Source organism: Tachyglossus aculeatus, chromosome 2 (assembly GCF_015852505.1).
Source record: "Tachyglossus aculeatus isolate mTacAcu1 chromosome 2, mTacAcu1.pri, whole genome shotgun sequence".
NCBI lineage: Eukaryota > Metazoa > Chordata > Mammalia > Monotremata > Tachyglossidae > Tachyglossus > Tachyglossus aculeatus.
The window spans coordinates 99117210-99138177 of NC_052067.1; the positions used below are offsets into that span (position 1 = coordinate 99117210).

The window sequence follows — 20968 nt, forward strand, 5'->3', positions numbered from 1 at the left end:
ATATTTTTTTATGTTTGTCTTCCCCGTTAAAGTTCCCTGTGGGCAGAGAATGTGTCACTTCTTTATTCTGTACTTCTCAAGCACCAAGTTGAAGTAGTGTGATTTCTACTGATGGGCCTGAGGGTCAGAGGACCTGGATTCTTATCCTGGCTCTGCCACTTGAATGCTGTGTGACCTTGGGCAACATACATATATTCTCTGTGCTTCAGTTCCCTTATTTGCAAAATGGAGATTCAATACCTGCTTTTCCTCCTCCGCCACTTGTCGGCTGTGTGACCTTGGCCAAGTCACTTCACTTCTCTGTGCCTCAGTTACCTCATCTGTAAAATGGGAATTAAAATTGTGAGCTCTACGGGGGGTATGGGGACTGTGTCCAACCAGATTATCCTTGTATCTATCCCAGCACTTAGTACAAGTGTCTGGAACACAAGATTTGCTTAACAAATACCCAAGAAATATATAATTAATTTTAAAAACCACTTTTCTGCAAGAGATGGCTCCCTAGTAACAAGAAACAATCCTCATTACCCAGGATCTCACCATGGGGATCTGACAGGTTGGGGTTGGAGGATACTCATTAGAGTTTTTCTGATGAAGAGCCATAGTCTTTTGGCTGTTGAACCACAATCTCAGCTTTCCATCTAGCCTGGCAGAGACATCTGCAGTTGTTTTCAGGGGCCCCATTAGCGTATTAATAATAACGCTGATAATATTCATTCATTCATTCATTCATTTCATTCAATCATATTTATTGAGCACTTACTGTGTGCAGAGCACTGTACTAAGCACTTGGGAAGTACAGGTTGGCAACATATAGAGACGGTCCCTACCCAACAATGGGGGAGACAGAGAACAAAAGAAAACATATTAACAAAATAAAATAAATATAATAAATATGTACAAGTAAAATAAATAAATAGAGTAATAAATACATACAAACATATATACGTATATACAGGTGCTGTGGGAAAGGGAAGGAGGTAAGGCAGGGGGGATAGAGAGGGGGAGGAGGGGGAGAGGAAGGAGGGGGCTCAGTCTGGAAAGGCCTCCTGGAGGAGGTGAGCTCTCAGTAGTAATATTTGTTAAGCTTTTATTATGTGCCAAGTACTGTAACTAAGTGCTGGGATATATAAAACACAGTCAGATAAAACGCAATCCCTGTCCTACATAGTACTTGCAGTCTAAGAGGGAGGGAGAATAGGAATTTCATTCCTATTTTACAGATGAAGAAAATGAATCCCACAGAAAAGTGACTTGCTTAAAGTCACACAGCAGGCAAGAGACAGTCAGAATTAGAATCCTGCTCCCCTGACTCCCAAGTCCATGCTCTTCCCACCAGGCTACACTGCTTATCAATCAATCAATCAATCAATCGTATTTATTGAGCGCTTACTATGTGCAGAGCACTGTACTAAGCGCTTGGGAAGTACAAATTGGCATCACATAGAGACAGTCCCTACCCAACAGTGGGCTCACAGTCTAAAAGGGGGAGACAGAGAACAGAACCAAACATACCAACAAAATAAAATAAGTAGGATAGAAAGGTACAAGTAAAATAAATAAATAAATAGAGTAATAAATATGTACAACCATATATACATATATACAGGTGCTGTGGGGAAGGGAAGGAGGTAAGACGGGGGGATGGAGAGGGGGACGAGGGGGAGATTCATATCTGCTTATGAATCATAGGTTCTCTTCTCCTTTGCCCTCACTTTGCTACCCCAGTCTCTGCCATCTCCAAGCCCTGCCGCTTCACAGTGCTACCCCCCAACCCCCTCCCCAGGATGGGCAGTCAGGCTGGTGGTGGGTTTGGAGTGGATATCCAGATTGGTAGAGACATGTTTTCCCTCCCTCTTAGTCTCATGTGAGCCTTGACAGAGAGATTATGTCTGATCTGATTATCTGTTACCCACCCCAGAGCTCAGCACAGTGCTTGTCACATATTAAGTGCTTAATAAGGGCTATTATTATTATTATATCTGCTGCTTCTGCTCTTGCTCCACAGCAGAAATGCAGCCATCCAGACTTCCCTCATGCCTACATGAGTTTGGGCTGCTCAGAGACCATCAGGGTCAACGGTCTGTATTGCAAATCCTTGCAAACCCATAGTTGATGAAGGCGAAGGAATCAGCATCTTGGGGTGCAGCTGTCAATCATCCAGAAAACTTCTCCAATTAGAAGCCAGGTTTGAGTGCTCAATTTCGTCCCTAAAAATTCCCTTCTGTTGACCTACACCTAGTGCTTTTCAGTGGCTCCTTGATAATCCAAGGTCAAAAGTATAACAATAACAACAGCGTGGCTTAGTGGGAAGAGCATGGGCTTGGGAGTCAGAGGATGTGGGTTCTAATCCAGCTCCACCACTTGTCTTCTGTGTAACCTTGGGCAAGACACTTAACTTCTCTGTGCCTCAGTTATCTCATCTGTAAAATGAGGATTAATAATAATAATAATGGAATTTATTAAGTGCCTACTACGTGCAAAGCACTGTTCTAAGCACTGGGGAGGATACAAGGTGATCAGGTTGTCCCACGGGGGGCTCACAGTCTTAATCCCCATTTTACAGATGAGGGAACTGAGGCCCAGAGAAGTTAAGTGACTTCATCATCATCAATCAGTCGTATTTATTGAGCGCTTACTGTGTACAGAGCACTGTACTAAGCGCTTGGGAAGTACAAGTTGGCAACATATAGAGACAGTCCCTACCCAACAGTGGGCTCACAGTCTAAAAGTCACACAGCTGACAAGTGGCAGAGCCAGGATTTGAACCCAAGACCTCGGACTCCAAAGCCCGTGCTCTTTCCACTGAGTTACACTGCTTCTCTGTAAGATTAAGTTGGTAAACCCCATGTGGGACAACCTGATTACCTTGTACCTACCCCAGAGTTTAGAACAGTGCTTGGCACATAGTAAGCGCTTAACAAATGCCATCATCATCAACAACAACAACTACAATAATAACAACTGTGGTAGTGTTTTCTAGTGGATCGTGCACGGGCCTGGGAGTCCGAAGGATCTGGATTCTAATTCCGGCTCTCCCACTTGTCTGTTGTATGACCTTAGGCAAGTCACTTAACTTCTCTATGCTTCAGTTACCTCATCTGTGTATGAAGATTAAGACCGTGAGCCTCATATGGGGCATAGACTGTGTTCAACCTGATTATCTTGTATCTATCTTGGACCTTAGTACATTGCCTGGCACAAAGTAAGTGCTTAACAAATACCACAAAAAACCAAAAGTGCTTTCTATGTGCCAAGACCCTTACTAAACACTGGGATAGCTACAAGATAATCAGTACAAAACCACGAATCCCCCTTATGCTCAGTTCAAACGAGTTTGCTGATATCGGGGCCGGAAAGGAACATGTGGATTCTGAACTATTGCATCAGTCAAGTGTTTGCCTTGAAAATTCGACCACCATCACAATTTCTGAACCTGCACAGGACCAACCTAACCGTCTCCTTTTGATCTGAACAGTGCCAAAACGATCCGAGCTGTCATCCAGCAGGTGAGTCCGAGGAGCTGAAAGGTGGAGTTCCAGTTTGTGAAAAGAAAGATGTGAGATAGTGGCTATGGGTTTTCCTGCTGACGGGCCAGAAAGTCCATTTGATCAGAGAAGCAGCGTGGCTCAGTGGAAAGAGCCCGGGCTTTGGAGTCAGAGGTCATGGGTTCGAATCCCAGCTCTGCCAATTGTCAGCTGTGTGACTTTGGGCAAGTCACTTAACTTCTCTGGGCCTCAGTTTCCTCATCTGTAAAATGGGGATTAAGACTGTGAGCCCCCTGTGGGACAACTTTATCACCTTGCAACCTCCCCAGCGCTTAGAACAGTGCTTTGCACATAGTAAGCACTTAATAAATGCCATTATTATTATTATTATTATCAACATCTGAGGTCCAGGGATGAGGGTTCCTGGTACCACTCACCCATCCACATTTCACTCTTCTGTTCCCTTATCCCACTGCTGCCCTGGAAAGCATCAGGAAAGTCTCCACCACCCAGGTAAGCTGACCACGAGACAGGACCATCATCTTCCCCAACCTTTGGGCCCTAGCTGTCAATCAGGAGATCTCAGCCAATCAGGAAGCATGAGGATTCAACCTCCTTGGCTCACAATTCCCAAATACCCCTTCTTCAGCCTTTCCATGCTGAATCCTGACTGTGGTTCTCGGAGAGAATTATTCTTTTGTTGGCTAGCTCCTTTGGGCTCCTGCTGTCAATCAGGAGATCTCAGTCAATCAGGAAGCATGAGGAGGCAACTCCGTTTGCACACAATTCCAAAATACTCCTTCTCCAGTGCTTCCATGCTGAATTTTGACTGTGGTTCTAGGAGAGGATTACTCTTTTGTTAGCTAACTAATGAAGCAGGTAATAACAGCACCATTAAGCTCCTCCGAGGCGTCTTGATATATTTTTGATCTGAAGCTTGATTACAGAACCAATTACTCCCAGAGGGAGCCTCCCTAGAAGAAGTCAACAGCAGGCAGCAACTGGGAGTTCTCAAATCCACACAAGGATCTTCTCCTGGAAAGGGGAGACGTACCTGGGGACCATCACCTCCTCGGGGTTGGAGCAACTCTTCCCAACTCTTCCTAGACCTCAATGGGGAACATTTGGGAAAATAAGAACTCAATGGAACATTAAGCTCTGGCCCAAATGGAAGGTCTACAAAGTTGGGGTGATAGCCGACCTTCTACATGTCTGAGAGACATGTGGACCTCTAAGGAAGCCGGGCCAGTTCATTGGCCACTCTCGACATCAGACGGCAGTCCAGGATCATCAGCAATGAAGACATGGAATGCAGTTGTTTCTCCAGCAGCAAGGTAAGGCTCCCAGCAACACAGTTCCACTGGATGGGACATGAGAGGAGAATGGATGACAACAGGATACCCAAGCAGCTGCTCGCTGATGATCTGTGAAGGGTCACATGAAAGTAGTGAGGACAGAACAGATATCTTAAAGATCCCAGGTAGCCTAGACTCAAACAAAGTAGAACCACAGCGGTCGACTAGGAGTCACCAGTAGCGGGCAGCTCAGCTTGGCACAAGGCCACCAATCAATCGATCACTGGTATTTCTTGGTAGTCTACTGAGTGCTAGGAATTGTACTAGACCCTCCGGCATAGCAAGAAACATGTTCTCTGTCCTCAAGGGTCTCGCAGTCTAATGGAGACAGACCAAATTTATTTTCAGATAGTGCTGGTCTAAGGTAGTTCTTGAGCAGGGACTTCAGGTGACCAAAACAGAAACCATCATCAGGAGCTGCAGATGGCAGCATGGCTCAGTGGAAAGAGCCCGGGCTTTGGAGTCAGAGGTCATGGGTTCAAATCCCGGCTCTGCCACTTGTCAGCTGGGTGACTTTGGGCCAGTCACTTAACTTCTCTGGGCCTCAGTTCCCTCATCTGTAAAATGGTGATGAAGACTGTGAGCCCCACGTGGGACAACCTGATCACCTTGTAACCTCCCCAGTGCTTAGAACAGTGCTTTGCACATAGTAAGCGCTTAATAAATGCCATTATTATTATTATTATTATTATTATTATTATTATTATTATTATTATTACCTCACTTCAGCAAAGGATAATATTTGAGAGCTCAGAGAATGAGATAGCCTTGGTCTCAGGAGAGTCTGTTCAGCCCCACCTGCACACTCAAACAGACGAATAAGGTAGTGTGGGTCAGTGAAAAGAGCACGGGCTTTGGAGTCAGAGGTCATGGGTTTGAATCCCGGCTCTGCCACATGTCTGCTGTGTGACCTCGGGCAAGTCACTTAACTTCTCTGTGCCTCAGTTACCTCGTCTGTAAAATGGGGATTAAGACTGTGAGCCCCACGTGGGACAACCTGATCACCTTGTATCCCCCCCAGCGCTTAGAACAGTGCTTTGCACATAGTAAGCGCTTAACAAATATCATCGTCGTCATCATCAAAGAACAGTAGAAATGCAAGATTCTGCCAGAAACTGAATTGTTCGCTCTTAGCCACACGAGGGAGCTACTTTTGACAAGCCAAAATCTGTCTGGTTGGGAATTGTCCACTTTATCCTCTTCCACTCTGCTCTTAACCAGGGCCTGGGGGGTTGTTCTGGTGATGAGGGTCCTCTTTGTGCTATGCGGTGGCTGGGTATGGTGTCTGCAGAAACCAAGAAGCTGCTCTGGGGTTAGGATGGGCTTGGTTAGAGAAAACCGTTGACGAATTCTGATTTCGGAGGATCTGGATCTCTGACAAGTGCTTCCTATCAGAGATCTCATCTTGTCTTATGCCTTCGAGTCGTTTCCGACCCGTAGCGACACCATGGATACAGCTCTCCCAGAACACCGCTTCCCATCTGCAAGCGTTCTGGTAGTGCATCCTTAGAGTTTCCTTGGTAAAAATACGGAAGTGGTTTACCATTGCCTCCTTCTGCGCAGTAAACTTGAGTCTCCGCCCTTGACTCTCTCCCACGCCACTGCTGCCCAGCGCAGATGAGTTTTGACTTGTTAGCAGATTGCCTTCCACTCGCTAGCCATTGCCTAAGCTAGGAATGGAATGGACAGGCCTCTGCTTTACTCTCCCTCCCATAGCCAAGACTGGTAGAGGACTGGAAACTCTCCAGGTGCGACCCTGAGGGGGGAATCAGAGATCTAGGTCCCCCAAAATCAGAATTTGCCAGTACAGTGGTGGGGTAGAGAAGTAGTGTGGTCTAGCGGACAGAGCAGCGTGAGCGGTTGAGAAGCAGCGTGGCTCAGCGGAAAGAGCCTGGGATTTTGAGTCAGAGGTCATGGGTTCAGATCCTGGCTCCACCAATTGTCAGCTGTGTGACTTTGGGCAAGTCACTTAACTTCTCTGGGCCTCAGTTCCCTCATCTGTAAACTGGGGATTAAGACTGTGAGCCCCCCGTGGGACAACTTGATCACCTTGTATTCTCCCCAGTGCTTAGAACAGTGCTTTGCACATAGTAAACGTTTAATAAATGCCATTATTAAAGAGCATGGGTCTGGGAATCAGAAGGACCTGGCTCCGTCACTGGTCTGCTGTGTGACCGTGGGCAAGTCACTTTACTTCTCTGTGCCTGTTACCTATGAGGCCCATATGAGGCAGAGACTGTATCCAACCTGATCAACTTTTATCTACCCCAGCACTTAGTACAGTGCCTGGCACATAGCAAGTACTTAACAAATACCATAATTATTATTATTATTATTATTGTTATTATTAGGGTGGGAGTACGTGAAATTCATGTTACAGAAAGATGGGCTGCAGAGTATCAGCCAATCGAGAGGGGTTTGATTAGCTCCATGGATGAGGGGTCCAGGCTGGATCCCTGAAGGGAAAATTAAGGATGGAGGAGGGAGAGCAGGGGTGTGGGAGAGTCTTTAGTCATGGGGATGGGGGTCCCTGAGGTGCCCCTGCTGGAGACAGAATCTCAGTTGGAATGGGTCATGGGTCTCTTCAAGGTGAGTTTTGATAGTTCCATAGTTTAAAGTGAGTGGATCTTCAGGTAAAGAAACTTGGTAATAATCTGAGATGATAGAACTTGGTTGGAGATTGATATGTTCCTCAAGCTTAAAAGCCCCCTTAAGGTAAAGGTTAAAAATAACTTGGCTTATGCTGTTGAGTCGATTCTGACCCATAGTGACTCCATGGACACATCTCTCCCAGAATTCCCCACTCTCCATCTGCAATCATTATGTCAGTGTAACCAGAGTTTTCTTGGTAAAAATACAGAAGTGGTTTACCATTGCCACCTTCCGCGCAGTAAGCTAGAGTCTCTGCCCTTGCCTCTTTCCCATGCTGTTACTGCCCAACACAGGTGAGTTTTGACTTCTAGCAGATGACGTTCCACTCACTAGCCACTGCCCAAGCTAGGAATGGAATGGGTATGTATCTGCTTGACTCTCTTTCCTGTAGCCGAGACTGGTAGAGTACTGGAAACTCTCCAGGTGCCATCCTGAGAGGGGGAAAAATGACTTAAGCTGAACCTCTCGTCTAAGACTCTCATAGGACAACAGCAACCTTCTTGCCTCAGACCTCTCAGGTGCCTTGTGAAATGGGCAAGGTTGGGTATTTTCTCCAATTGTTAGCTGGGGAAACTTTAGCCCAGAACAGTCAAATGATTTTTCCAGCATCCCACAGCACCTGTATGGGGGAGCAGAGCATAAAGTGCTGGACTCCTTTTCTGAAAGGTTCTAGAGACCATCGAAAACCATAGTATAATTGTAGAGCCTCTTGCTGTCTTGTGTTTTGTGCCCCTTTCAAATGCATTCCCAGAAAGAGTAACCCTGATTAGTGTAATTTTCTTTATTCATTTTTCAGAATGGAATTGTTGATAGGGAAGATCATTTCCTCTTTTGTTCTAGTGTTTCTAGATGGGTAAGGCAGGGGAGAAGTCCTTGTCTTCTCTCCTAAAGCCATTCCTACCCTAACTTTTGCCGACACAGTCAATATCACTGCCATCCTCCAGAATTTTCTTCCAGAAATTCAGAGTGTTATCTTCAACTCAGTTTTGGGACCCTTCTAGTTTCCATCTATATCCACCACCTTGGAGAATTCATTTATTCCCCCCACTTCAGCTATCATCTCTACACTCAAATCTACCTCTCCAGTCCCAACCTCTCTCCTTCTATGCAGCCTCACATTCCTTTATTTTTACTTGATTGCCCTCCATCACCTCAAACTTAGCATGGCCTGAACAGAACTCTTCATCTTCCCACTGAAACCCCTCGCCTTCCTGAAACTTTCCCTTCATTACTGACAGCACCACTATCCTCTCTGACTCACAAGGTCATAACCTTAGCTTTATTCTTGACTCACTTTTTCATTCATTCATTCATTCAATTGTATTTATTGAGCGTTTACTGTGTGCAGAGCACTGTACTAAGCACTTGGGAAGTACAAGTTGGCAACATATAGAGATGGTCCCTACCCAACAGCGGGCTCACAGTCTAGAAATTTACTTCTCATTTACTTCTCATTTACCCTGCCTATTAAGTCCATCACCAAATCCCATTAGCTCTACCTCCACAGCATCTCTAGAATCAACCTCTTCCTCTCCATCCAAACTACTACCACTCTGGTCCAAGCACTTATATTATCCCACCTCTCATATGAGAAGCAGCATGGCTCAGTGGAAAGAGCCCGGGCTTTGGAGTCAGAGGTCATGGGTTCAAATTCCGGCTCCACCACTAGTCAGCTGTGTGGCTTTGGGCAAGTCGCATCACTTCTCTAGGCCTCAGTACTCTCATCTGTAAAATGGGGATTAAAACTGTGAGCCCCCCGTGGGACAACCTGATTACCTTGTAACCTCCCCAGCGCTTACAACAGTGTTTTGCACATAGTAAGTGCTTAATAAATGCCATTATTATTATTATTATTATTATGTAACTTCTCTGTGCCTCAGCTGTAAAATGGGGATTAAGACTGTGAGCCCCATGTGGGACAACCTGATCACCTTGTATCCCCGCAGCACTTAGAACAGTGCTTTGCACATAGTAAGCACTTAACAAATACCATCATCATTATTATTATTATTACACTGCATCAGCCTCATTCATTTATTCAATCGTATTTATTGAACACTTACTGTGTGCAAAGCATGGCTGATCACCTTACCTTCAACCTCTCCCCCATCCAGTCCATACTTCATTCTGCTGCCTGGGTCATTTTTCTAAAAAAATATTTTTGTGCACATTCACTCCTCAAAATCTTCCAGTGACTCCACACCAAATAGAACCTCCTTACCATCGTTTTAAGCTCCTGGGGGACAGAGAGCATATCTTACAACTCTACTGTATTGTACTTCCCCAAGTGGTTAGTTCAGCGGTCTGCACACAGTAAAAGTTCAATAAACATCGCTGATCAATTGCTTGAACTCCTTGTCGTGTTTTCCCCTTCACAATCAATCTGTTACTAAATCCTGCTGGGTTTTCCTTCACAAAATCTCCCTCATCTTCTCCTTTCCTTCCACTCATATGCCCACTATCCTGGTCCAAGCCCACAAACCTGCTATCTGTCAGCTCAGCCATCCTAGCTTTCTCCCTCTACAACATCCCTTCTGTGCATGGAAGGGACATCAGGGAGTGGCCAAAAGGCTGCAGCTCAATATATCCAAGACTGAACTCCTTATCCTCCCTCCCAAACCCTGCCCACTCCCTGAATTTCCCATCACTGTAGACGGCACTACCATCCTTCCCATCTCACAAGCCCGCTACCCAGACTGAGCCCCCTTTTTTCTCTCCTCCTCCCCATCCCCCCCACCCTACCTCCTTCCCCTCCCCACAGTACCTATATATATATGTTTGTACAGATTTATTACTCTATTTATTTTACTTGTACATATTTACTATTCTATTTATTTTGTTAATTATGTGCATTTAGCTTTAATTCTATTTATTCTGATGACTTGACACCTGTCCACATGTTTTGTTTTGTTGTTTGTCTCCCCCTTCTAGACTGTGAGCCCGTTGTTGGGTAGGGACTATCTCTATATGTCGCCAACTTGTACTTCCCAAGAGCTTAGTAAAGTGCTCTGCACACAGTAAGCGCTCAAAAAAGTATGATTGAATGAATGAATGAACCTTGGCATCATCCTCGACTCCACTCTCTCATTCACCCCATGCATCCAATATGTCACCAAAACCTGCTGGTCTCACCTCCACAACACCGCCAAGATCCGCCCTTTCCTCTCCATCCAAACTGCTACCTTGCTGGTTCAATCTCTCATCCTATCCCGACTGGAATGCTGCATCAGCCTCCTCTCTGATCTCCCATCCTCCTGTCTCTCCCCATTTCAGGCTATATTTCACGCTGCTGCCCTGATTATCTTTGTGCAGAAAGGCTCTGGGCATGTTACTCTCCTCCTCAAAAATCTCCATTGGCTGCCTGTCAACCTACGAGTCAGGCAAAAACTCTTCACTCTCGGCTTCAAGGCTGTCCATCACCTCACCCCCTCCTACCTCAGCTCCCTTCTCTCCTTCTACAGCCCAGCCTGCACCCTCCACTCCTCTGCCACTAACCACCTCACTGTACCTCATTCTCACCTGTCCCACCGTCGACCCCCGGCCCACATCCTTCCCCTGGCCTGGAATGCCCTCCCTCCACACATCTGCCAAGATAGCTCTCTTCTTCCCTTCAAAGCCCTTCTGAGAGCTCACCTCCTCCAGGAGGCCTTCCCAGACTGAGCCCCCTTTTTCCTCTCCTCCTCCCCATCCTCCCCCTCCCTACCTCCTTCCCTTCCCCACAGCACTTGTATATATTTGTACAGATTTATTACTCTGTTTTACTTGTACATATTTACTATTCTATTTATTTTGCTAATGATGTGCATCTAGCTTTAATTCTATTTGTTCTTACAACTTGACACCTGTACACATGTTTTGTTTTGTTTTTTTTGTCTGCCTCCCCCTTCTAGACTGTGAGCCCGTTGTTGGGTAGGGACTGTCTCTATAAGTTGCCGACTTGCACTTCCCAAGCACTTAGTACAGTGCTCTGCACACAGTAAGTGCTCAATAAATACAATTGAATGAATTAATGGATGCAGCTGGTTGTTGTTCAGCTTCTGGGAGAGGAGGAAAGAGTGACAATGAGTGAGTAGGAGGCATGGTGTCTTCAGGAGCTTCAAGTAGATTATGGGTTTCCCATTATGGTGGGAGATGGGAGAGAGGAATCACTGTACCATGCTCCATCCATGCTCACACCGCCTTGAAGGTGGTACATAGGCACAAGTCTGCTGGACACACATACAGGTGGACTCTCCCCTTGAGTCAGAGGGTGGCCCAGTGGGTGGCTTTCACCCGATTAATAATAATAATAATGATGGCATTTATTAAGTGCTCACTATGTTCAAAGCACTGTTCTAAGTGCTGGGGAGGTTACAAGGTGATCAGGTTGTCCCATGGCAGGCTCATCGTCTTAATCCCCATTTTACAGATGAGGGAACTGAGGTCCAGAGAAGTTAAGTGGCTTTCCCAAAGTCACACAGCTGACAATTGGCGGAGCCGGGATTTGAACCCGTGATCCCTGACTCCAAAGCCCGTGCTCTTTCCACTGAGCCACGCTGCTTCCGATTCTCACTGGAGCCCCTCTGAGCAAGAGGAGGCATGAGTTGAAAATGAAATAGCCTTTGGTTCTAAGCTGTCCTTTAAAGAGCTCTTAAACGAAGCCTCCTGGATCCCGGCTGTTTTTTCTGTTCCATCCACATTGCCAAAATCACTTTCGATTCTAAGTTTCTGCCCTGTTCTGGCTGGAGGGATTGGGCCCTGCAAAGGCTGAGTGGGAGACATTCCCTTTCAATTCAAGGATCAGTGGAGTCGATATTTGTTTATTTTATATTTACATCTGAATTCTGATGACCCTAACCTCCTCACTGTACCTCCTTCTTGCCTGTCCCGTTGTTGACCCCCAGCACACATCCTCCTCCAGGCCTGGAATGCCCTCCCTCCACACAACCACCAAGCTAGCTCTCTTCCTCCCTTCAAAGCCCTACTGAGAGCTCACCTCCTCCAAGAGGCCTTCCCAGACTGAGCCCCCGCCTTCCTCTCCTCCTACCCATCCCCCCCGCCCTACCTCCTTCCCCTCCCCACAGCACCTGTATATATGTTTGTGCAGATCTATTACTCTATTTTACTTGTACATATTTACTATTCTATTTATTTTGTTAATGATGTGCATCTAGCTTTAATTCTATTTGTTCTGATGACTTGACACCTGTCCACATGTTTTGTTTTGTTGTCTGTCTCCCCCTTCTAGACCGTGAGCCCATTGTTGCCAACTTGTACTTCCCAAGCACTTAGTACAGTGCTCTGCACACAGTAAGCGCTCAATAAATACGATTGATGATATGTTGCGAACTTGTACTTCCCAAGTGCTTATTACAGTGCTCTGCACACAGTAAGTGCTCAATAAGTATGATTGAATGAATGAATGAATGACCCAGCTTCTGATGACCCAACAGGCAAGAGAAGCAGCATGGCTTAGTAGACAGAGCACTGGCCTCGGGGTCAGGAGATTTAGTTTCTAATTCTAGCTGTGCCAGTTACCTCCTGTGTGAGTTTGAGCTAGTCACTTGATCTCTCTGTGCCTCTGTTTCCTTAACTGTAAAATAAGGGTTAGATAGCTCTTCTTCCTCGCCTTTATACTGTGAGATCCATGTGGGACAGAGATTGTGTCTAATCTGATCATATCATGTCTACCCCAGCTCTTAGCACAGAGATTGATGTAGAGTGGAAGCAGCATGGCCTAATGGATCGAGGAAGTGCCTGGGAGTCAGAAGGACCTGGGTTCTAATCCAGGCTCTGCCACTTGTCTGCTGTGTGACCTGGGGCAAGTCGTTTCACTTCTCTGTGCCTCAGTTGCTTCATCTGTAAAGCGGGGATTGAGACTGTGAGCCCCCCTATGTGGAACAGGGACTCTGTCCAACCCAATTAGCTTGTATACACCCCAGCACTTAGAACAGTGCCTGGCACATAGTAAGCACACAACAAATGCCACAATTATCATTATTATTAGTATTATTATTACTTCCTCATATAATAATACTAATACTAATACTAATAATAATGGCATTTATTAAGCGCTTACTATGCGCAAAGCACTGGGGAGATTACAAGGTGATCAGGTTGTCCCACAGGGGGCTCACAGTCTTTATCCCCATTTTACAGATGAGGTAACTGAGGCCCAGAGAAGTGAAGTGACTTGCCCAAAGTCACACAGCTGACAATTGGCGGAGCTGGGGTTTGAACCCATGACCTCTGACTCCAAAGCCCATGCTCTTTCCACTGAGCCACGCTGGGGGAAAATTTTCTAGAACAGAGAAACTGCTCACTCTTCAGGATTCTTCCCGGGTCAGGAAAGCTGTGTCCAACCTGACTATCTTGCATCTACTACAGCACTTGGTACAGTGCTTGGTACCTAGTAGGCACTTAACACATACCACAGCTATCGTTATTATTGTTATTATGTGGGGTGTCAATCACCTGGTGACTTCAGTGGGAGCACAGTGAATTAAAGGGAGGGAATAGGGCAGGAGGAGGGGGCTAGGGAATGGTGAAGAGGAATTCTGGGATCAGGAGGAGATAGAGTCCTTGCCAGGCTTCCAAATACAGAGAGAAGCATGAAACTGGTGAGCGCCAGGAAGGACGAAGGCAGGCCAGGAAGATATTAGCAGGGAAAGCCCTTTGGGCAGCTTGATCCCAGAGGAATAGAGCAGTGGGATGGACTGGGAGCAGGGAGCTTGATACCAGAGGAACAGAGCAGTGGGATGGACTGGGAGCAGGGAGGTGGGACAGCAACCCCTGGGTATAACTTAGAAAGCAGCACATTTCCAGATCGGGAAAAAATAACTTACAATTCTTTTTTGCAACTGCTGCTGCTGTTGAGACATGTCACTGACAGATACTAACCATCAGTTTATACCCAATAATAATAATAATAATGGTATTTGTTAAGCGCTTACTATGTGCAAAGCACTGTTCTAAGCACTGGTGAGGTTACAAGTGATCAGGTTGTCCCATGGGGGGCTCACAGTTTTAATCCCCATTTTACAGATGAGGGAACTGAGGCCCAGAGAAGTTAAGTGACTTGCCCAAAGCCACACAGCTGACAGTTGGCAGAGCTGGGATTTGAACCCATGACCTCTGACTCCAAAGCCCGTGCTCTTTCCACTGAGCCATGCTGCACTGGAGCAATCTATGTGCAGGGATCTAGCACAGGATGACCATCTGTTCTGGGAGGGAATGCTTCTTCAATCCACTCTTAGGGTGCAGGACTGGTGCCGAAAGTCTCCTGGGTCTTTTGGGGATGCCATATTGAAGATTCCAAAAATGGTGACAGCAAACTCCTGAGACAATTTCAGGGGGCACTAGAGTGCAGCCCCAAAATACTCCCTACTCTGGCTGAAGTGGATGCTCAGCCCTTGTGCAAGAATCTGGGCCCTTGACCTCAAAAGTGACCAGAAATGGTCCAGTGCTATAAGCTTGGTCAAATAAGGTTTCTTTTTTTGTGGCATTTGTTAAACACTTATTATGTGGTAGGTATTGTTGTAAGTGCTGGGGTAGATCCAAGCTAATCAATTTGGACACAGTTGGTGTCCTACATGGGGCTCACAGTTTTAATCCCCATTTTATAGATGAGGTAACTGAGGCACAGAGAAGCGAAGTGACTTGCCCAAGGCCATCTTTTGGGGAAGGTTTTGCAGTCAAATGGCCTAATTTCATAGTTTTTATTCAAAACTATCAGCCTAGAGAGCTCATGCCATAGGTGTGTGTTGGTCGGGGGACACAGCTGGAAGCAGAAATTCATGTGGAATTGAGGCCTTGGGGAAGCGGAAGTCCCAGATTTGTTTACCTCATGGCCACCAAGATGCATTTCCCCAACTCATCTTATTATCTTGGCAGTGGCTCCGGGGCTGAGATTCAGGGAGATTCTGTATCATTTAAGCCCCAGTGAAGAGACAGAAATATTCTGACTTGCACAACCTCAACGAACGAGCTAGAGCAGTTATCAGATGTGACAGAACAGCCTGCTGGCCCTGTGTATCCCATACCGTCCTCATCCTCGCCAGCTCTTCACGTCCAGTGAGGGGATACTGCCCCCCCCCTCCAATCACATCACCTCTCTCCCTGGACTGATGTACTACATCAGCCTCCTCTCTGATCTCCCATCCTCCTGTCTCTCCCCACTTCAGCCTATACTTTATGCTACTGCCCAGATCATCTTGTGGCAGAAACGCTCTGGGCATGTTACTCCCCTCCTCAAAAATCTGCAGTGGCTACCAGTCAACCTATGCATCAAGCAAAAACTCCTCACTCTCGACTTCAAGGCTGTCCATCACCTCACCCACTCCTACCTCACCTCCCTTCTCTCCTTCTACAGCCCAGCCCTCACCCTCTGCTCCTCTGCTGCTAATCTCCTCACAGTACCTTGTTCTCGCCTGTCCCACCGTTGACCTCTGGCCCATGTCCTCCCCCCGGCCTGGAATGCCCTCCCTCTGCACATCTGCCAAGCTAGCTCTCTTCCTCCCTTAAAAGCCCTACTGAGAGCTCACCTCCTCCAGGAGGCCTTCCCAGACTGAGCCCCCCTTTTCCTCTCCCCCTCCCCATCCCACCCGCCCTACCTCCTTCCCCTCCCCACAGCAACTGTATATATGTTTGTACAGATTTATTACTCTATTTATTCTACTTGTACATATTTACTATTCTATTTATTTTGTCAATGATGTACGTCTAGCTTTACTTCTATTTATTCTGATGACACCTGACCACATTTTGTTTTGTTGTCTGTTTCCCCCTTCTAGACTGTGAGCCTGTTGTTGGGTAGGGACCGTCTCTATATGTTGCCAACTAGTACTTCCCAAGCGCTTAGTACAGTGCTTTGCACACAGTAAGCGCTCAATAAATATGATTGAATGAATGAATACTCACACCTCGCTCCACCTCCCAGAGAGGGGCTGACCTCTTGGTGGGCCAGGGCCGGGCTTTAGCTGCCTCATTTTAGGGTCTGTTGTTCTCCTGGACACCTTTATCAGAACCTGGGAAACTGTGAGATTTGACTCTTAAGCCTTCACTGCTTGGCTCAGGATGGTCCCAGCTGTCGCTTTCTCATGGAACATCCCGAGTTTGCCAACCCTCTGCAGAAGCCAACGGGAAGTTTCTGGAGTCGATCCACAAGGGCACTGGGAAGGGGGTGGTGGAGAGAGTCAATTCCTTTGCTTCTACATGGGCACTGGGAAATAGGGGGAGGAGGGAGGAGGAGTACATTTCAGGGCCAAGCAAAAGATGTTTTCACTCCTGCCAGTGGGATCAAATTATCTCTAATCCACCTATGGACGGATAGAGCCAGAGAGAAATGTCAAAACTCACACATAAAAGGGACAGCGTTAATCTTCAGAGCTGCCGTGTTTCCCCATGAAGCAGCCTAAACAGCCACACGCTGGCGGGCTCGGCTGCGATGTGCTTCAGCGTGCGGACGGTCATCTTATCCCCGACAAGGCGCTCTCCATTATCACCACTAATTGATTGGACATTTTCATCACCCTCAGCTCAAGGCGGCCATTCCAGCGGTCTGTCTACCTTGGGCTCCTGGCCGGCCTCAGCGGGTGCCAGCCATCCAGACTAAATGCAAGTGCACTCTCCAGGAACTGCGCCTGGCATCTGGCATGTCAAACTGCAGAAGCTCCCTAAGGCATCGTTGCAATGTGGTGGGGAATGCCGGGAATCTCCAGCTTAACTCCGCATGCCACCCGGCCTGCAGCCGGGCTGGAACGCCAGCGGTGGGAGAAGCCATCCGGGAGGATCCTGGCTCTGACACTGATGCCTGTCACCTGGGGGTCGGGGGGGGGTGGGCGGAGAGGGAGTCCCCCACCCCCACCCCGAGGCCTGGGATGGATGATGGCTGGGAATCTGGACTAGCAGGTTTGGTGATTGGGTTTCCCGAAGAGACTGAAGAGCTGGCAATTTGCTCCTGGGACCAGAGCCCTGAGCGATTTGGTGGAGTACTCCCAAATTGGTGGCAAAAAGCAACACCTGGAAGAAACCCAAGCCAGCACACTGATGTGTGGCAGGGTGGTGAGAATCACCAGAGGGAGAATATCAACGAGTACCTGCTGTCTTGGTTCTACTGTTGACTTTTCATCTTTTCTCCAAAACCCACCCCTTCTAACTTTTCCATCTCTGTCAATACCACCACCACACTCCTTGTCCCCAAAGCCCACAGTCTTGGTGTCATCCTCAACCCCTCAGTGTTTTGGGAGTCTCACATGCAAATCAACTGTGAAATCTGACCAATTTTTTCTACACAAACTATCCTGGATCCACCCCCTTCCTCTCCATCCCAAGGGTTATCACCTTGGTCCAAGTACATGCCTTATCACAATTAGACTATTGTAATGGCCTCCTCACTAGTCTCCAAGTCTCCAGCCTCTCCCCACCTCAGCCTATACAAAACACTGCTGTGTAGATCATATCCTTAAAATGTCACTTGATGCCCCTCTCTCCACCCCTCAAAAACCTCCAGTGACTCCCCATTTTCCTCCGCCTCTATTTGTAAATCATATTTGTCTGTCAGTCTTCCCCATTACACTCTGATCTCCTTGAGGGCAGGAATTGTGTCCCTTTTGTGTCTTGCTTCCATTGTTCTCTCCCAAGAGCTAAATATGGTACTCTGCACTCAGCAAAATTATTGAATAATAATGATGGTATTTGTTAAGTGCTTACTATGTGCCAAGCACTGTTCTAAGCACTGATGCCACTCACTGTTTGACTGGGCAACTACTAGGTACAGAAAACAGTACTGGCCACCTGCTGTTTGTAATAATAATTAATAATTATGATATTTGTTCAGTGCTTACTGTTTGCCAAGCGCTGTTCTAAGCGCTGGGGTAGAATCGAGGTAATCAAGTTGTCCCAAGTCGGGCTCACAGTCTTAATCACCATTTTACAGATGAGGTGACTGAGGCACAGAGAAGTTAAGTGACTTGCCCAAGGTCACACAGCAGACAAGTGGTGGAGCCGGGATTAGAACCCATGTCCTCTGACTCCCAAGCCCATGCTCTTTCCATTGAGCCTCGCTGCTTCTTTAGAGTGGTTTACAGAGTTCTACTATGTGCAGGGTGCTGTACTAGGTGCCTCCTAGGTGTATTAAGCACTTATTGTGTGCTTACCCTACTTTGAACCTGTTCAGCAGAAGAAGTAAAAGATATACCCCAGCCCTTGAGTAGTGCAAGGGAAAGGTAGACAAAAATCATCAAGATTGAACTACATAAAAGAGTAAGAGCATAGATTTTTTAAAATGGCCAACACATAAGTAAGCAAATACATTTTTAAAAGACCAGTGAATATACAAATTAGAATCGAGGTGGCAGTAGGGTAGGATGAGGATTAATCAGAAATGGCCTCTTGGAAGAGGTGGATGCTTAGAAAGCCTTAAAGGGAGGGAGGGATGTAGTTGGGTGGATTGTAGAAGGCGAGGGAGCAATGGGCTGGAGGCAGGAGAGTGGATAAGAGGGATAAAGGTGATTTGGGAGGTTTATTTCTTCACATCCTGCTTCTCAGATTAACTTTTCCCAAAAGATTCAAATTTCACCCTGGAACAAACTGCCTTGGACTTGGTACTGCAGGAGGGGAGACAGTATTAGCTGTCCAGAGAGATTTGGTAGGGGATGGTGCAGAGGGGCAAGATGCCAGTGGTGGATTATATTAGGAGGGAACAACTCCACATAGCTGCTAACGGAATAGGGTCGAGAGTGTGGGACAGCACCATCCTGGGGAATTTCAAGAGGATTTAGTCAATTGGATTTTGGGTTGAATTCCCAGGAACGGGAGACATTCCAAACCCACCACTTTGCCAGGATCAAATTCAGAGTTTGTATAGAGCGGCTAGAGCCTCCCTCAGGGCAAAGGGATTTTGGGGGGCAGGGGGAGCCTGAGGGGCAGGGGATCTGCTCTCTTGCCTCAGGGGGAGTTATAATGGCCTTGGGGTCGGATGGTTATGGAAGAGATGAGACACCTGCTGGGCTGCTCTTTCCCCTAGCCCCGTTGGGCTGGACAGGGAAGGAAGAGGCTTTGGGGGTGAGTACTTAAAAGTCTCTAAACTACTGAAATGGGAACCAGCTCAAGAACAATGAATCAAGCGCTGTCAAGCAGGCTCCAGGCCCCGTCACACTGCAAATCCCCCGGCATCTGCAGAAGGCCCAAATGAAAAGCAGACCCAGGACACAGCATCCAGGGACCGCCTACGTCTGGTTTAGATCTCAGCGTCCAAAACTTCCATAATACATTTAGAAAAAATGGTGATTTTAAAAAACAAATCCCCCAAATTTAAAGAATTTAGAAGCCGCTGAACATGAGAGGAGAATGTTTTATTATACACAATTGAAAAATCCTCATTGCGTTTTTATGTCTGGGATTAGAAAACTAATCAGTCATCTGGGTGAGCACTAATTTTGCTCTTGAAGAAAAAAATCTCTCACTCTGGCTGACCGTCTTCAGGGACATTGGCAAATGAAATTGGGATATTAGTTCAGTGGATTAAAACTTTTCATGAGCCAGGTGCTTTGTAAATGGTAATAATAATAATGATAATGGTATTTGTTTAGTGCTTACTATGTGCCAGGCACTGAGTGGATACTTGCAAATCTAGTTGGACACAGTCCCTGTCCATTGTGGGACTCACAGTCTCAATCCCCATTTTACAGATGAGATAAACTAACTTGTATGTACCCCAGCACTTGACATGTAGTAAGTGCTTAACAAATGCCATAGAACAAATAAACAAACAAACAAAATATCATAACTGGGAACCTACTTCCAAGGAAGAAGGTTTTCCTGCATACGTGCTTTCTTCCTTCCTTGGGTAGACTCTGGAAAGCTCCTCTAGACTGTAAACTCACTGTGGACAGGGAATGTGTCTACAAGTCTGTTATAGTGTACTCTCCAAAGTACTTAATAATAATAATGGTACTTGTTAAGTGCTTACTTTGTGCCAAGCACCATTCTAAGCACTAGGCTAGATACAAGTTAATCAGGTTGGACGCAGTCTCTATTCCACATGGGGCTCACACTCTTAAACCCCATTTTACAGATGAGGTAACTGAGGCACAGAGAAGTTCAGTAACTTGCCCAAGGTCACACAGCAGACTTGTGGCGGAGCCAGGATTAGAACCTAGGTCCTTCTGACTCTCGGGCCCATGCTGTATCCATTAAGCCAGGCTGCTTAGACTGGTTGAAATGAGGCCAGATAAAACACCATCCATAATCACCACCATCATCACTAACTTGTCATCATTAGCTTCATTATCATTAGACGGTAAGCTCCTTGAGAGTAGGGAATCAAGTTTACCAAATGCACTGTGCTCTCCAGAGGGCAAAGAAAACACTCAGTAAATACCATCGATTGATTACGGCCATTAGCATAATCATTGTTATCATCATCATTATCACCGTCATCATTATATTTGTCCATGTCCTCTCCAGCCCTATTCACTTAGCCCCTTCTATCGA

General features: G+C 46.6%; 2 non-coding genes across 2 annotated transcripts; both read right to left on the reverse strand.

Annotated features, from left to right (window-relative positions):
• Positions 1 to 6471: 6471 nt before the first annotated feature.
• LOC119924360 lies at positions 6472 to 6609 on the reverse strand. The gene has a single exon (XR_005449112.1). It is a non-coding gene; the product is annotated as a small nucleolar RNA SNORA7 (small nucleolar RNA).
• A 1189-nt stretch (positions 6610 to 7798) lies between these two features.
• LOC119923514 lies at positions 7799 to 7936 on the reverse strand. The gene has a single exon (XR_005448873.1). It is a non-coding gene; the product is annotated as a small nucleolar RNA SNORA7 (small nucleolar RNA).
• Positions 7937 to 20968: the final 13032 nt, after the last annotated feature.